This window comes from Dermacentor andersoni, chromosome 7 (assembly GCF_023375885.2).
Source record: "Dermacentor andersoni chromosome 7, qqDerAnde1_hic_scaffold, whole genome shotgun sequence".
Taxonomy (NCBI): domain Eukaryota; kingdom Metazoa; phylum Arthropoda; class Arachnida; order Ixodida; family Ixodidae; genus Dermacentor; species Dermacentor andersoni.
This window is the reverse complement of record NC_092820.1, coordinates 20,285,074-20,303,792: the sequence shown is the minus strand read 5'-3', so window position 1 is coordinate 20,303,792 and position 18,719 is coordinate 20,285,074. Positions and strand designations below refer to the sequence as shown.

General features: G+C 47.3%; 1 long non-coding RNA gene across 1 annotated transcript; it reads right to left on the bottom strand.

Annotated features, from left to right (window-relative positions):
- Positions 1-73: 73 nt before the first annotated feature.
- On the bottom strand, positions 74-12,370 carry LOC140219398 (uncharacterized). Its single transcript, XR_011895627.1, has 3 exons — positions 12,314-12,370; positions 5,717-5,825; positions 74-5,512 (listed from the first exon to the last, which is right to left on the bottom strand). It is a non-coding gene; the product is annotated as an uncharacterized lncRNA (long non-coding RNA).
- Positions 12,371-18,719: the final 6,349 nt, after the last annotated feature.

Genomic DNA, 18,719 nt, shown 5'->3' with positions numbered 1-18,719 from the left:
AATGCCGGTGTCACACAGGCACATTGAAGGCCTTCGAACCGATAGTCTTCTAACTCAACGGCATATTGGGCGCTGCTACACGAGCAGATCCGACGGAGACCGAGCCAAAAGTCAATCGAGTCTGCAAAGTTTCATGGAACTCCCTCGATATCTCGAAGGCGTTCTAGTGGCAGTCACACGCACTCTCGTAGAGCGTTATCAAAGAAAGGTCTGCTGCTAAACCATTCTCTCAGCATCTATCAGCATCAATATCAGCTATCAGCATCAATTTAATACGTTTTACTATGTGCTGCAACATTGCTATGAATTATCAATTCATTTTTTAGCACGAAAGTGTTTTGTGCCGGAGTCCACCATCAACTTCCTGTAATTGATGCGACATCAGCGAGAATGCATAAAATAGCGCTGCCATCTAGGAGCGGTGAAGTGAAGTACTGCATCATGACACTAACGAGTGCTGACAGCGCTTCGGTAGTCCCAGCCCAGTAAAGGCTCCAATGCAGTGTAGCCTGGTGTGGGCCTTCTGCTGGGGTGACAACGCAGTTTCCACACATGGTTTCTCTTTCGCATCTGACTAGCCTGTGACGCCTCCTCGCTTAAAGAGTGCAGCTCCAACATGCATCAGCGGTGCTTACACACCGCCTACTACTTCACTTGCAATGGCACCAACTGAGAAAACTGCTGCGCCAAGTGGCGCATGAAAGGCAACGGCGTCCACGGGCGAATCTCGCTTTGGTCCAGTGAGAGACATGTGCCCGCCAGCATGAACTCATTCGCGGCGCATGGGGTAGGGAGGGGGTGCTGCGAGCTCTGCCACTTGCATTCTTGAAGCTGAGCCCAGCGTAACTCAACTGGCAGCCCCAGACACTACAGAGCCAGACCAAAATGCTTTTACCTTCACCAAGGCAACTGGGAAGCAGGTCGCTGCTTGTCAAGCAAACCTGCAACATGGTCGCCAGGCTGCAAATCTTGTCCCTTTCGTCGCATTGGACCGTGAGTTCACAAAGCAAACGTGCAACAGCTTCCGTGAAAACATGTTTCACTTTCATGTTCTACTAATTGCTATGAAAGAGCTATCAACCATATTTTACTTGCTTTTTGTGCAACTTTGGTATGGTGAGCATTGCACCACTCATTCATAATTTGAAACAGGCGAGTTATTGACTAGTGCCAAGCGGCAGCAACAGACCTTCTTTGAGGTCGGCAAAGTTTGGCAGTTTCTAAGGCCCTTGACTCAAGGGCTTTTGAAATGTGCCGCTGTGACTCGGGTATACAAAAATTCATGAACCATTCCACTCTATGAAGGTAAATGAGCAGCGAAGCTGATCCGATTGGCGTTGACCTTCAGAAGATGTGCCGGCGCATGCGGGTACACATAACCGTTCGTTGTCGAGAAACGTGGAACTGCACCCTTTAGCAGAGCCTCTGTACATGCATTGCACTGAATCGAGGCACCTTACCCTTTACCAGCGCCTACTTACACGTGCCGCAGACTCCAAACTCCCCAACGTTCTTGCCCGGTAAGCATTGTGCCAGCACATCCATTGCCTTCTACCATCGCTCTTCCGACCGTATGCCATTGATTTCCGAGAGGTCGTAATTGAACCGTAGGCAATCACATACTCGGCAGCTTGGTTCATACGTAGTTGCAATCGAGAATGTCTCCTTAGAACCTTGCATAGGCGCCGTCGAATCCCAACACTGCGCCCTTGTGGCGTCGTCACGATATGCGTTGTCGGCTTTTGCTCGTCGCTTACATACCACATCGCAGGCATGCTCTTATGCTCGGGCTGCCAGGTTGGCGCAACGTCGATGGCCTCTCTCCCGCCGCTGCTCTCGCTGTCGCTCCTCACAGATACGCTGCTCTTCAGGCGTACGGATCACGCATGGCCTTCCCATAGCAATGGTGGAGCGAAATGGTACCAAAAATTCCCCTCAGTCGCCTTATCAGGTCTACACTCCGTCGCGAACTATGTCATACATTCACAAATAGACAGCTGCAACGGAGCGCCGTTTTAGACACAGGTGGCCGTTAAACCGAGCTCCAACGCGAGCGGCGATATGCATTTGTTTTGTTGTGGGCTCTTTCACTCACTTTTTAGGGGAAAGTTTTAAGGCGAAGGCCTTGTTTCAAGGCCGTGTTGTGAGGTACATATTATATCACGTGACCTAAGGAAGGCCAGAAGCGAACCAAAGCATGTCTAGCCGTGTATAAGAGATGATTAATGATTAGCGAACTTAAATAATGATTGATTCGTGATTGGATTAAGGTGGATGAAGGAGATGGAACGGCAGTAAGGCGAGTTGGTGAAACTGCATTTCAAAAGGGTCCATCGTGCAGTCCAAGTAGTGCAAGTCCATTAGAAGCGAAGGAGACCAGCCGTGGCTACGCCGACAGTTTCATCGGTGCATGTCGAAGCTCCACCCACTCACGCCCTGCTTGAGATGCGAGTAGAAATTTTTCGCCTCACCGACACCGTCATCGTGGCAGCCAAGGCAGACGGCAGCGTGCTGCAGCACCATGGCGGCGGAAATGCTGGTAGCCTGCTGGTACCACCTAAAGTTTGGAGATGCTGCACGGAACTGTGTGTCGCCCTGTGAAAAGTCGGGAAACGCCTCGGGCCAGCAATGAGGGTGACCAGGCCAGAAGTCAGCGTAGTGCCGACGTCGTCAGCCAATCGCAAACGACCGTGTGCATCACCGCTGCAAGCTGTCAACAACACAATACCGATCGATATACGGGCACCGCTCTCTCTCACTAGACCTGGGCCTTAAGAAGACATTTCGGTGTGATTTTGTCGTGGCTGACGTAAAATTTGATATCCTGGGAGCAGACTTCATAGGCGGAAAGTTTTCAGTTTTCCGGAAGTGGAGGGGCAGGGAGGCGCTGGGGCCTGACCATCCATAACATAGAATAAAGAACAACTTTAGAAAAGGGAAACTGTACCTTCCGCAGTGGTTCGAAAATAAGCAGCGGCAGCGCATGGAACTTACCTAGGTGGACGCCAGATAGCACTGCTAAAACAGAAAGCGGAAATGCGAATTTTTTTTTGTAGAGCATTATCCAATACGGCCGCTTTTCGCCGGTCGTGTACGCTCATGGCTCGTACGCGCTGTACTCGCCCCGCAGGCTATGCGGCATGCCTCGCTGCCTCGGCTGCCGCGAAGCCAGTGCGTTCTAATTGCCAGGAGACCAAAGAGCCTCTACTGACGCCCATACAAACAAGCCACAAGTGAGTGAACAGAACGTGTGACTTTATTGGCAGAAGACAAGCAGTGTACGTTCTCGTGCAATAGCAGAAATAAAATTTCTATGTCGAGATACGCTGGAATCTTTGACGCGAGCTCGTAAACACCTCAGCGTCGTCGTCGCACATGACGGTCTAGTAACGAGCGACAATCAGCGGCGCAAGCAGATTAGACAGAGTGTCCCGCCTGTTTGCAGCAGCAGTCGCCGTTAAAGATCAGCAACTTGCATTGCGAAGCAATCGGGTGATGCAGGCATCTGCTGCTGCAGCTTACACACCGACATGGACTACCCGGCATTTTAGCGTTCACTCCTTTCCAACCTGCACATTACTTTTCTTTCGGGGGCCGCTAATGTGCGGCTCGCACTTGGTGTCCCACATTGACTCAATATGGACAAGTCGCTTCCCTGGGCATCACCTTCATCAGCCATTTTTGCGGGCCTTTGCACCCAACTTCACACACGTCGGACCATGCAAGCATGTATGACGGTCTCCGTTCGTGCTTAATCACGGCCGAGAAAGGCAACAGGCACAATTTGCCCATGGCTGCAGCACGAAAAGCTGAACAGAGAGCACGAATCACGGTGTATAAATTGGGAGTCTACGTCGCTGTGCACATTGCAGGAGCAAATGCTTACTTCGAGAGACTGCTTTCCAATGCAACTGACCAAGCTGTCACATCCGATAAGCATAACACGGCGACCGTAACGAAGTGAGATAACAGCAAAAATAAACGGCAATCATTCACCACATAGTGTTCAGGCAATACATTATACATTGGCTACAAACCATATGGCAACAGTCAGCATTCACATACACGGGTCTCTTAGGATACATTCAGCCGCCTACTTACAGGCATAATGCTTGCCTTCGTCGCATGTGGTGGTCTGGTAACGAGCGACAACCAGCTGTACAAACAGATTGGACAGAGCGTCGCACCTGTTTGAACCGACAGTTGCCGTTGAAGATGAGCAACTTCCATTGCGAAGCAATCAGGTGACGCAGGCATCTGCTGCCGCAACCAACACAGCGAAATGGACTATCCAGCATTTTAGCAGTAACTCCTTTCCAACCTGCACGTTTCTTTTCTGTCGAGGGCCGCTAATGTGTGGCTCACATTTGGTGTCCCACTTCGTCTCAATATGGACAAGTCGCTTTCGTGGGCATCACCTTCGGCAGCCATTTTTGCGGGCCTTTCCACCCGTACAGCTAACAACTTAATACACTTGGAACCATGTAAGCACATATGTTGGTCTCCGTTCCGAGCAAATCATGGCCGAGGTAGGCCACAAGTACAATTTGCCCATGGCTGCAGCAGGAAAGAACGAACGGGAGCACCAGTTATGGCGCGTGTATACTGGGAGTCTATGTTGCTGTGCGGACTGCAGGAGCAAATGCTTACCTCGAGAGACTGCTTACCAATGTAACTGACCAGGCCCCCACATCCGAGAAATGTAACACGGCTACGACAACCAAGTGGGGCAGCAAAACCAGATTCTGCATTCAATCATTCAGTGTAGCTTGCACAAAGACCCAGGCTATCGAGGAAGAAGAGCAATCATCAACGAGACTAGGAATATGGAAAATGAGCAAGCTTGCATTCAAGAGAGAAGCCACTCTGCTCTGCAAGCATTGAAGGCCAAAAACATCAAGTAAAATGGTTCATAGCAAACGGTGCGTAGGTGCAAGACACATGTCGATGTTGCATCAGCTATTTCAGGAGGGGAATTGTGCATGACAGCATATACTGAAAGGTACTGCTACAGATATGTTATGCTACTAGACAGTGACTGGTATTAAGTATCAGCGAAGAATCGGTTGACCTTTATGTTTGGATGAGGATGAATGATCTCTAACGAGAATGGGCAATGAAAAAGCTTGCATTTATAGAAGAAAAATTACACTTGGCACAAATGGAATTCACATGGCCAGGAAGCTGATTAAGGGCAAACTGACGGAACTCTTTTGGCCAGCGTCGTCTGTGCTTGATCAGAAGTTGCAGGTGCATCTGAAGATGAAGAATTTCCATAAAGTCCTTTTTGAGTTGCCTGGATGACTCGGCCAATTTGTCCGTGCTGGTGGAATGGTGGCTGAAGCTCTTTTCAGTGTTGACACAGTGCTCCGCAGACTTGATATCTCATACAAATTCTTCTGCACGCGCTTCTTTGTTTGTGGTGTAAAAGCCTTGCAAATTCGGCTCCAGCCCCTTTCTGTTGGTGTGGATAGGAGCTCCTGTGATGACCAAAATATGCTTGGCATGGACTCTGTTGGGGTAGAATGGTGACACATGAGATACAGCACAGATTAACGAAATTGTGTGTTTTCTTTTATGTTCGAACCAATTATACTGAACCATAAACATGAACAAACATTCATTTCTGCTGCTAACAAATGACATGTATCTCAAGACTAGCAAGCCAATACAGCAAATATCAGGCATATTTATTTCTGAACCATGTGTTGTTTACCTTGTAGTAGCAGCCAATGTCCACACAATGGCCTTGTAGCAGGCAGCAGCTTCTGTTTAGTGTGTGGAGTGTGTTGCTTTATACTGGTGCCATCCTCGTTACTGCATGTCTGGAACAGAAATTTTGACCGAATCAGAAATTGAAAAAGCACAGTTTTGCAATATGAAATGCAAGAAGGTGTGACATATATATTGTAATGGTTTGCGACAACAGAACACATGCAAATGTACACTGTCTGTTCTAGGGTGCTTAAGCAGCACGTTAAATAAATATTGCTATTGTCCATAAAATTTATGTCTGCCTAACTATACAATGCATGTAAACAGCTTAAGTATTATTAAGACCACAAATGAGAACATTTGTGCATTCATTTAACGCTAGGAGAGATCACACTGCTGGTTTCACATGCAAATATATGAAAAACGTGAAGCTATTAGAAATGATGCATTCTTTTTCTGCATGAACGTGATGCACCGCTTCACTACTGCAAAAATGAATGTCCTGAGGTAAACCAAACTAAACAATAACATTTGGAACCAACAGGTACGAAATATGGGCGAATTATCATCCGTGCAACTGTTTACTACATTAAATTCAGTACTTTAGCTTCAGTTTATCAAAGGGTTATTCGGTTCTGTGGACAAAAAAAGCTTGCTGGCAGACTCGATAAAAAAAATATATTGATTAGGCTACTCAGTCACCCATGGCTACGGCTACAACGAGATGAAAAATGTGATGCGTGTCCCAATATCGCTTTCTCTTTTGTGAATGTGTGTATAACGATGGCCTCGCAACTGAAAGTTTATTTCGGAAACAGCAACGGAGGGTCCTGACTGCCCATATGTAATGCAGCATCTAGTTCGTTAACTTGTCTCTGCCTGTAAGTTAACGAGAAGACTATATTACATAGCAATATGTAATATCGCTATGTCAATGCCAAAAGCCGAAGCGTCTTGCAACCATTCGCCTGACTTCCCAATACTGCTGCAACGCCGACGTGTGAAGATCAACCCACACAGCAGCATGCGTTGCCATTGGAGGACATGGTGCAAATCGTTGATATGAACTGGATGCGATGGCAGCTGCATTTCTGTTCGCGTATCCCTGATGCTACATTTTCAGTCCCCCTCTTACAAGCCATCATTCACCAGGAACTTGAAAACATTGGTTTACTTTCTGTCTGTGCTGTTGCCAATCCCAGAGCTAACAAACGCCCTTCTACTATTTTTGCTCCACCCCGATGCTTCTCTCTGCGTTATTGCAACCCGACTGAGTCGAGAACTGCGGATGACCAGCCGATATGTTTCACCTGCCGCCGCATTGGTCATGTCGCCTGATAATGTCGCAACTCGTGTGGACCTAAACACTTCGCACGCCGACCAAACTGAGCCGTTTTGATGAAAATGCCCGCAATGTTTCGCCCACTGCCAAATCTAACAGCGCCAACTCTGCTAGGAACATGTGGTACAGTCGCTCACCATCGCCGCACGGACACCAGTCTCGTTCACCGCAAACACGTCGCCCATCTTCCTGTTCGCCGCAGCCACATCGCCTTTCGTCCCCTGTGGCGTTTGGCCGCACCCGTTGGTAAAACTAAGAAATGCAGCCCTCGAAGGTGGTGCTGCATTGCCTAATGCTGCAGCAAATCCTCTGTCTATACCCACAAGGAGAACTGTAATTGGCGTTAAAATAGACAGCGTAGCTGTCCAAGCACTCGTCGACAGTGCAGCCCACATATCTGTGATGAGTGCTAGCCTGCGTAGACGTTTAAAGAAGGTCCTCACCCCAGCAGCTACCCGAGTGCTTCATATGGCTGACGGTGGCATACTGGTTGTTCTTGGAATGTGATCTGCAAGTATAGCTGGCCGCCCTACTTCTGTTCTTTTTGCTGTGATCAACATCTGCCCTCATGACGTTATCCTTGGATTTGACTTTTTATCCACTCATTCTGCTCTCATCGACTGCACGACCGGCGTTCTTCAGTTAGAACTGCCTCAACTCGCCGATGCTCCGAGCACCGCCCTACCGCACTTGTGCTCACTTTGACCGTCCAACCACAGGTTCCTGATGGTGAATATGTGCTTCGCCCCATCATCTATGTGCTTTTGAACCGGAACGTTATTGTTCCGTATACACTGGTCACGGTTACTAATAACGACGTCATTTTACCGCTTTTGAATTTCAGCCTGTGCCCTCAAGTGATTCTGGCCGGCATGCTCTTGGACAGCGTTTCCAGTGGTTCTGAATTTGATATTGCGAGTCTGAATTCTGAGCGTGGTTTATTAGTGCCAATTGCAGCTCCCAGCTCTGGTTCCTTAACGGATGACTTTGCAAAAATGATTGCACTTAACCTCACCTCTGCACAGGCCAGGGACATGAGTCTCCTGCTTGGATTGTACAGTGGCATCTTTGATTTTGGCGACAGGCCTTTAGGCCGAACATCTGTTGTTCACTACCAGATAAACACTGGAGACACAAATCCTATTCGTCGGCGTCCCTTTCGTGCATCGCTCGCTGAACATCGAGTCATTCAATCAGAGGTGGACAAAACGCTCTGCAAAGGGGTCATCGAGCCATCTGCCAGCCCTTGGGCTTCGCCTGTCGTCTGTGTGAAACAAGAAAGATGGTGCCCGGCATTTTTCGTAGATTATTGCCACTTAAATGAGATCACATGAAAAGACGTCTAGCCACTACAATGCATCGATGACGCCTTGACTGCTTGCACAGAGCTAAGTACGTATCGTCCATCGATCTTCAATCCAGCTACTGGCAGATTTCAGTTGATGAAATGGTTGGAGAAGACGGCCTTCATCATGCCGGATGACTTATATCAGTTCAAAGTCATGCCCTTTGGCCTGTGCAATGCTCCTGCGACATTTGAACGTGTGATGGACTCTCTTCTGCGAGGCTACAAATGGACCACCTGTCTTTGTTACCTTGACGAAGCTGTTGTTTTTTCTCCCATGTTCGGCAGCCGCCTTACCCGACTCGCTGCCATTATTGCGGCCTTCGGAAAAGCCGGCCTCCAAGTGAACTCCACGAAGTGTCAATTTGGGCGCCGTCGGATTACCGTGTTGGGACACCTCATTGACGCATCCAGTGTCCAACCAGATTCAGAAGTTCGTGCCATACACAGTTTCCCTGTGCCACATTCTGCTTCTGACGTGCGCTGCTTCGTCGGCCTGTGTTCTTACTTTCACCGTTTCGTCAAAAACTTTGCCAACATTGCTCGGCCTTTGACAGATCTAAAGAAGCACATGCCATTCTCATGGGGCCCGGAGCAGGCTCACGCTTTTGCCACTCTCATCGGATTTCTGACCACCCCTCCCATACTTGCCCACTTTGATCCATCTGCACCGACCGAAGTCCACACTGGCGCAAGCGGCCATGGCATCGGCGCTGTTCTCGATCAACAACAAAATGATACCGAGCGCGTGACAGCTTACGTCAGCCACCTGCTGTCACCTGCCGAGAGAAATTACCCCGTCACCGAGTGGGAGTGCTTCACTTTAGTTTGGGCTGTCGTCAATTTCCGGCCATATTTGTATGGCCGTACATTTTCGGTCGTTACAGACCACCACGCACTCTGCCGGCTGTCTTCCCTCCGGGACCCGAAAGGACGGCTTGGCCGCTGGGCTTTGTGGCTCCAGGAATTTTTATTTATTGTCAGTTACAAGAATGGATGCCTCCACAAGGACACTGACTGCCTCTCGTCACCCCGTGGATCCACCTGATCCTTCTGTGCATGATCCGGTGACCTGCGTGATCGCTTTCGCTGACATGACTGACATGCGCGCCAAACAACAATGCGACGAGTCCTTACAGTCCATCATTGCCACTGCAATCACTCCAGCAGCACTGACGGCACATGCCGCATGTTCGTGCTGCACAACGGCATCCTCTACCACTGCAATATCAACGCTGATGGCCCTAAGTTGCTCCTTGTTCTTCCTCGTCATCTGCAATCCGTTGCTCATAATTTCACGATGCACTGACAGCCGGACACCTTGGAGTTTTGCGTACGTACGATCACGTACGACTCCGGTTCTTCTGGCCGGGTCATTACTGCTTTGTGCACTGTTATGTCGCAACTTGCAAATTATGTCGGCGCCGGCAGAAACCTCCCCTACCACCCGTCGGACGACTCCATCCAGTTGAAGTTCCCTCTGAAGCGTTCTCTCGCTTAGGCCTTGACTTGCCTGGCACTTTTCCGACGACGACTAGAGTTAACAAGTTGATTGCTGTCGCTACTGATTACACGACACGCTACATAATAACAAAGGTGTTGCCGACGAGTTGTGCAACAGACGTCGCCGATTTTCTCCTCCACGACGTCATTCTCCACCACGGTGCACCTCGACAGTTATTACAGACCGCAGCTGCTCATTCTTGTCTCGAGTTGTCGACGACCTCCTCCGCTTTTGTGCCACTGAGCACCAAGCTGTCCACCGCCTTCCACCCACAAACAAACGGTCTTATGAAATGTTTCAACCGAACAATCACAGATGCTGTCGATGTAGGTCTCCAACGATCACCGTGACTGGGACGCCACGCTGGCCTACGTGACGTTCGTGTATAACTCGTCTCGATGTGACACTGCAGGATATTCACCCTTTTATCTTTTGTATGGTCACGATCCCACTTTGCCCTTTGACACTATCCTCTCGGAGTTCTGTGCCACGTGTTGCAACTGAGTATACTCGTGAAGTCATCGATCGCGCTCACATGGCACGTCAAGTCGCCCGATCTCATTTATTAGCCTTGCAGCATATACAAAAAGAGTTATGACTGGTGCCATCGCGATGTTAAGCTCACGCCAGGTGCTTGGGTGCTCCTTTGTTCACCATGTCGTCGGGTTGGCCTTTCCCAGAAGCTTCTCTCTCGCTACACAGGGCCTTATGAAGTCCTAAGTCAAGTTAACGACGTAGGTTGCGGGGTTTCGCTACTTCAGTTTGATGCTTCCTCACGTCCGACACCTGTTGACGTCGTGCATGTTTCGCGGCTGAAGCCATTCTTTGCCTACCATGAGCCGAGACAGCGCTTCACCACCTGAGGGTCTTGTTACGGAAGGATGAAAGAAGAGAGAAAGAACACCGCAAGACACTGGCTGCTGCATGTTGTTGGTGGTCAGCCATCTTAACTACTCTGACTCATCTTGTATATATGTTGTAAATACAGTCTTTCTATACTCCCAACATCCCCTTAACAGTATGCTTCGCCTCTGGCATGTTCATAATCATCGATGTTATAAAACAGTGATGCAGACTAAGCTTCACAAAGAATTAATGTTCCGTCTCTTCCTTACAGGCTGCTGTATTTCATCTAAATCTGCTTTTCCTGTGTCCGGTGGCCTTGTCGCTCAATTAGTGCTTGCCTATTTCTGTTACACCGCAACCCACTAATGTTAAAATGTGATATTTCTGCTCTCTTCCCTTGTCCTCCTGTCGTTTTACACTGCTGCAAACTTTTAGATTTCAATGCTCGAATGATTGATACAAAGATTGATGCTACCATACTATGGACGGCTGTCATGACTGCAATAATTTAGGTGGACTTGAAACTAAATGAAAAAAAAAGAACACAGGCATGTGTGAGTAGGAGTAACTTCCTTCAGACCAAACTGCCTCCATGCTAAACTTTACCTCAAGGAAATTGGTCTTAAAAGTCTCAAACCCTTTTCGTGTTCTTGTGACTGTCTAATAGACAATCACGGAAGTTGCACAAAAAGGAGTGCCTTTCTGTTGGGGAGCTGTTTTTATCACAAGTATGCTATACAGCGGCAGTTGTGCTATGAGCAGGCACAACTGCACAAACAAAACTATAGCCTGAACTTTAAAATAATTTCATATCTACTTGTGAACTTCCCAAGCCACTTCATAACTGCAAGCTGAATCTGATGTACGCTGTCTCAGGGTCATGACCTATATTTTGGGGAAGACTAAGAATGCAGCCTGTGACTGAAGTTTGAGCATATTGAGCTCACCATTTCGAAATGCTTTTTACGTACACTTAGTAGGAGAAAGTTCTCCAAGCTCCTTGACATGATTTTCAGTGCTACTAAAAGCAACACTTATTGAGTTGAGTTATTGAGTTGTATTATACTAAGTTTTCATATTTTCTCTAATATACTGTGGTCATGATAACACTACACTGTTTAAAAGGCATTGAGAATAAAAAGCTACTTATTTGCCCTAGTATAATGTAGAAATGGGCATTCTGCAGTCTGAAAAGTGAAAACAAAAACATTATCGTTGCTACATGCACAACCACTTTAGCTGCTCATAAAATTATTGAAGTGCATGTAAAGAGCATCTATGTTGTGTCTGTTAAAAACATGCTCCATTATGCTGCAGCATTATGCACATTAGCTTTATGTGGAAGCCACAGCTGTTGCAATGTGCTGCACCGCATTGCACCTTAATTATGTGGAAAAGCTACCATTGTTGCTACGCTCTTTACTGTTATACACGTCAACCTTGTGGCAAAGCCACTGCACTTGCAATGTGCTGCACCTCAAAACATTTCAGATATGTGGGAATGCACACTTGCATGTGCTAGATTTGGACATTTTTAATGCAAAAAATTATTTCTTCATACCAAGCACTTTGCAGTAGGCAATTTTGCGTCCCAACTCGTTTCGGTCTTCTGCATTGAAAACAAAAGTATGTTACAGTGAGCCCGAACCTGTCTCCCAGCATAACAACCTGACGCTCTAACCATTTGACCACTATCGTGCACATACTTCTTGCTAGCCAATGCATAGCTGTGTGTATGGGATAGTTGCACGTGTATTACAGTGCATAATACGTGTCAGAGCATGTGTGCATATACAAGTTGCTTATCAAATTGAGCATGTCAGTCTCTCCCATTCTCCCTTTGTGGCTGGACTTCGAGGTGCTTTGTTAGAATGCACCACCTTTGGGATTCGCTCACATTTCTAAGTCCCTCTCACTGTAGCAGCTAGCACAACAGGACACTGTGCAACATAGTACTACCTTTATGCTGTAATGTTTCTTCACTAGAGTACAAAACACAATCATGTAGATCCAACGTACATGTTAAAATCTATGTAAAATGGTTAATCAGAATCTATGAAACATTCATATTTAATGCATTGTTGCAATCCAAATGATGGAAAGTGTATTTGCCTTGGCAAGCTAGCAGTAGCAGATGTCGCAAGCATGTTGTGCAGGGAAGCCACCTTATCACCTGTAGCTGTTCTCTGTGCAGTGAGGATGAAGGTGACGTGCTTGTTTAGTGAAGAACGTTGACGAGAAGTATATAGACATATGACACTTAATACCACATGTAAGGTTTGTATACTTGTGTTGCAGTGACACATACCCATTCTACGAGATGGGCCTAGAATAGGCACTTGCCCATTTGCTCATGCTGCATAAGCCAAGTTTTCCACTCGTCAAAACAGCAGCCACCACAAAGTGTTAGGAAAGAGGCAAAGAAACCATGCCTTTGCAATCGTACTCTCCTCACAAAGCTTGTGTCATATATGCAATCACTCGCCATTCACAAACGCATTGGTCAACACTGCAATGTTAGGAAGAACCCGAACCAACGCTATGTAGCCATTTACCTGCAACATGCCTCCTGTAACATAAATCCCCACTGTGTTTGGACTCTACATAATTTTTCTTAATTTCTCAGGCATTTGGTGGTAGAGGCCAGTGCATTAGACAGAAATCCTGCTAGACTGCAGCAATGTTCAGAATGTAGTATGAGGTACTCATGTCTGGCTGGAAGTTGAACGTAGAAATTATGTTAGTAGTTAAGATATAGTAGCCAGTATTGAAACTACACATGCACTCAAGGCTGAGCCACATCATGAGAACACGGAAGAGCAGACACACACGGTCACTTGAGCTGGCATTGTGTAGCTTTGCCAACAAGCCCAGCTGTACACTGAAGTAAAGCATGTTGTTGGGCTAGTCAGCTCGTAGCTTCAGCAAAATTTTGAACTGTGCGAGGAAGACGGGACATGAACAAAAACATAGATGCATGCACAAAGTGTAGACTTCCGACTGGCTTTGTTTGGTGAAAGCAGAGATTTTATAAGGTTCTTCAAAATGGCAAAACAAGAACATTTGCAAAGAAATTGTGCACGAGGCAGTGACGAAAATTAGCAAGGCCACCTGTGTATTAAGAGTGCAGTAAAGTCCCAAGGTGGGAAGGGGGGGGGGGGGCCATCTAAGAATTCTATTTCTCTCCTTAATGGGGATCAAGAAGGTGAGCTAACTTAGTTCTCACACCTTTTAGCGATGTGGAATGCCTTGATGACTTCTCTTTCTGTTTTTGATTTTGCCTTCAAAAGGAATTTATTCTGTTACAGATAAGGCAGGCAGCTTTTGTTGTCGCAGCTCCTGCACTGCAAGAGGAGATTCTCAAGGAAAGAATTAAGTCTTAGATGGGCACATTAAGACTCTCCTGCACTCTTAATGCATACATGGCCTTGATATTTTTCGTCACTGCCTCGTGCACAAATTATTTCCAATTGCTCCTTGTTTTGCTAATTTGAAGTACCTTATATAATATCTGCCTTCACGAAATAAAACCACTTGGAAGCCTATGCTTTGTGTATGTCTGTTTCAGTTCACGTCCCGTCTTCCTTGCGGAGTTTAAAATTTTGCCTAACCAGCTGTATAGCTTGTGTATATGATGAGTAATTAATATTATGATGACTGCAGCACAGCAATGGTCTAGTGGCATAGTGTCGACATAGTATAGAGATGGTACTAAGTTAAATATCTGGAAATGCCATAAATTGTGCAATCCACCCTTATCCCTCAGTTTCCTACAGCTGCAGAGCACTTGACCACTGCAGCAGTCAGGCATGCTGTATATTGGGGAGTACCAAGAATTGCGAGATCGAGACAGGCTGCCACTAGAACTTCCTTGGACCAGGTGATAACTCAAATGCATCCAAATATTTCTATATTTCACTATATAAACTTTTGTAGAATGAGGAACTTTTCAAGGGTGAAGTTGTTACACACAAAAGAAAACTATTACTAAATAGTGACCAGTTTCTTTTGTTTTGTAAGCCAGATTGCATGTATTTGACATTGCCTAGTAACTCTTACGTATTCTCGCTGTCCGACACAAGCATATGCACTCGCATATGTTTTCAATCAAAACTGTTGTGTGGAGCCATGTTTGTGGTGCAATAAAATTGGTCCCAATACAGAGCTCTGTGGCACACCCGATCTTACTAGCGATCGCGGAGAAAAAAGTTCATTAGTAGTTACAAATTGGTACCAGTTAGTTAAAAAATTCCTAATCCAATTCGCAGTCCTGTCAATTCGAAGTTTACTGTCGTTTGTGTATCGGACCAAGCCGATATTCCCTGGCCTGGGCGGGCCCTGGCGCTTCACCTAGTGGTGGCCTTTGAAAATAGCAGTGTGGCACCACTGGTTGCATCAGGATCTAGGCTCATGAAGATGGATAGCAACGTGCACAGGGCAAGGAGTTTGGTGGCCTGGTACTTGTCACAGTTGTGGATGGAGAACACTATAGTTTTTACGAGTCCTAGCCCCTACCTAAGGTACCAGACTGCGCACTGTGTGTATAGGTATATATATATATATATATATATATATATATATATATATATATATATATATATATATATATATATATATATATATTGTCAATTCGGCTTCGATGAACTTCGGTTTCTCGGACACGTCATCAGTGCTGAAGGCGTCCGACCAGATCCCGAAAAGACAGCAGCTGTTGCGAGGTTCCCGACACCCACAGACAAAAAGTCAGTGCGACGTTTCTTGGGTTTATGCGCATACTACGGAAGATTTGTGGAAAACTTTTCAAACATTGCTGAGCCCCTTACAATACTGACAAGAGATGATCAACCTTTCATGTGGAAAAGCAAACAACAAGATGCCTTTGACGAGTTAAGGAAACGCCTGCAAGCTTCTCCAATCCTTGCCCATTTTGATGAGACAGCCGACACTGAAGTTCATACCGATGCGAGTAACGTCGGCCTCGGTGCCATACTAGTGCAGTGGAATAACGGCCAGGAGATAGTAATTGCTTATGCCAGCCGTAAGCTCTCGAAAGCAGAGGCAAACTACTCCGCAACCGAGAAAGAGTGCCTTGCAGTCATTTGGGCAATACGTAAATTTCGGCCCTACCTCTATGGTAGACCATTCAGAGCAGTCAGCGATCACCATTCGCTTTGCTGGCTGGCGAATCTCAAGGATCCATCCGGACGACTAGCAAGATGGAGCCTTAGGCTTCAAGAGTATGACATTACTGTCGTATACCGATCCGGGAGGAAACACAGCGATGCCGACTGCTTGTCACGCGCACCCGTCGAGACAACTGTGTCAGAAGAAGAGGATTTCCCGTTCCTTGGCATTGTTGACGCGTCACAAATTGCTCAACAACAACGAGATGACCCGGAATTGCTTCCACTTATACAGCGCCTGGAGGGACTGGACGTTCAACTGCCGCGTATTTTCTCTAGGGGGCTATCCTCGTTCTGTCTGCGAGCAAGTGTCCTCTACAAGAGAAACTTCGAGAACAGCGAGACAAAGTTTTTACTTGTCGTACCCACATCTATGCGAGAAGTTTTGCATGCATGTCACGATGAGCCGACGTCTGGACACATGGGCGTGAGCCGTACAGTCGCTAGGATTCGTCTGAAATACTACTGGCCCAAGTTATTAGCCTCAGTGCAGCACTACGTCAAGACTTGTCGCGAGTGTCAAAGGCGCAAGACTACATCCGTAAAACCGGCCGGCCTCCTCCAGCCAATAGAGCCACCAAAAGCCCCATTCCAACAAGTCGGTATGGACCTCCTTGGACCCTTCCCAACATCATCTTTAGGCAAAAAGTGGATAGTTGTGGCCACGGACTATCTGACCCGTTACGCAGAAACTGATTCCCTGTACAATGCAACGGCTGTCGAAGTTGCAAAATTCTTTGTCCACAATATCGTGCTGAGGCATGGCGCTCCCGCAGTTGTTATTACCGATCGTGGAACGGCCTTTACTGCGGACCTAATGAAATGCTTGTTGCAAATGACACATACTGATCATAGGAAAACTACGGCGTACCACCCTCAGACAAACGGTTTAACTGAACGCCTTAACAGAACACTGACCGACATGCTTTCGATGTATGTCGACGTTGAACATAGGCTGTGGGACGAAATTTTGCCATACATCACCTTCGCATATAATACGGCCGTTCAGGAAACAACACGAGTCACCCCGTTTGAACTTGTATTCGGCCAAGCAGTAACCACAACTTTGGATGCTATGTTGCCGTTAGATGAAGAAAACCATAACTCATCTGACCTAGATGATTTCTTGCAACGAGCCGAGGAGGCACGACAGATGGCAAGGTACCGAATACGCCGCCAACAACGCATCGACTCCAGCCGGTACAACCAGCGCCGTAGTGAAGCTCATTACCAGCCCGGTGACAAGGTGTGGGTATGGACCCCAGTGCAACGCCGTGGACTATCTGAAAAGCTTCTGTGCCGATACTTCGGCCCTTACGAAATACTTCGTCGTATAAGCGACGTCACTTACGAAGTGAAATCCGCTGGACACGAGAGCCCAAGACGACGCAACTCCACGGAAGTTGTGCATGTTGTCCGCATGAAACCCTACCAGGAGAGGTCATGAACAACAACAACAACAAAAACAAAAAAGTGAGAGCCCACAGGAACCCCTACTTCCTCTCACGCATCGGGCCGATGCGGCAAGGAGGGGGATAATGCCACGACAAACTTGGTGACATTCAAGTTGCGCGCCCTTTGCATTGGGCACTGTGCACGCCGTACAGTGGTGTTGTTCAGCAACAACAGGAAGCGAGCTTCGTGGCACGGGCAGCCAGTTGGACCCGGCTCGCATGCGGCACGCGCACGAGGTGTCACGCGAGAAGAAGAGGAAGACGGTTCGAGCCCAGTTTGAGAACGCGACTGCCGCGGATTCCTGCACGACTGCAGTGACTTTTACTTGTGGGCACAAGTTCGCCTTTAATAAATATCCTTGTTTTACTAACATCGTTACAATATATATATATATGTGTGTGTGTGTGTGTGTTGTGCAGGATTGCTCGTTGGCAGCACGTGATCATGCAGCAGCTGACGGGCTTTCGATGTGTTTCGCCCTGGTAGTGCAGTCGTCTTTGTGGTTCTAGAGCTGCTCTGGCATTGCCCAAGAACAGGATGTATCGACATGGTGCAGGATTGCAGAGTGGGGGCGCTCCATTCTATTCCCACTCCATTCCTTCAGAGTTGTGGTTTATGTGATTCCAGTCCTTTTAACTCGTCGGAATTCTGACAGTTGGACCATTCCCACTCTTTGAGTGGGCGAACTAATTTACTCCAATCCTCCGATTCCAGTAAATAAAACGCTTCCTGTATAATTACTTACTACTTGCGCCCCGATGCAGCGATAGCGTAGAGGTAGAGCATCCGCCTCACGTACAAAAGAACTGTGGTTCAAATCCCGGTGCCACGCAATTTTCCACCAGATAAAAAAAAATCCACATGTTGATACAGTTGTATAACAGGCCTGGTGGCCTGACCCTGGTGACCACAACCGGTAATGCACTCCCTCACCAGAGCAGGATTGGCCACCTTGGTGCACTACTTGGCCACAACCTTCTATATGAATAGAACAATCAAACCCTCAGTCCCCAGCAGTGTGAAGCAACTGACCACGGCGGCTGTCAGACCTGTGACGCAGCAGAGGGTGCTAAGAATCTCTGGATCCGGACACGCCACCATTGGAATCTGAACCAGGCAACGTTTAACGCTAGAACATTATCTCGTGAGGCGAGTCTAGCAGTGCTATTGGAGGAATTAGCGGGCATTAAATGGGATATAATAGAGCGCAGTGAGGTTGGGAGGACAAATGAAGCATATACAGTGCTAAAAAGCGGGCACATCCTGTGCCACCGGGGCTTAGCGGAGAGACGAGAACTAGGAGTCGGATTCCTGATTAATAAGGATATA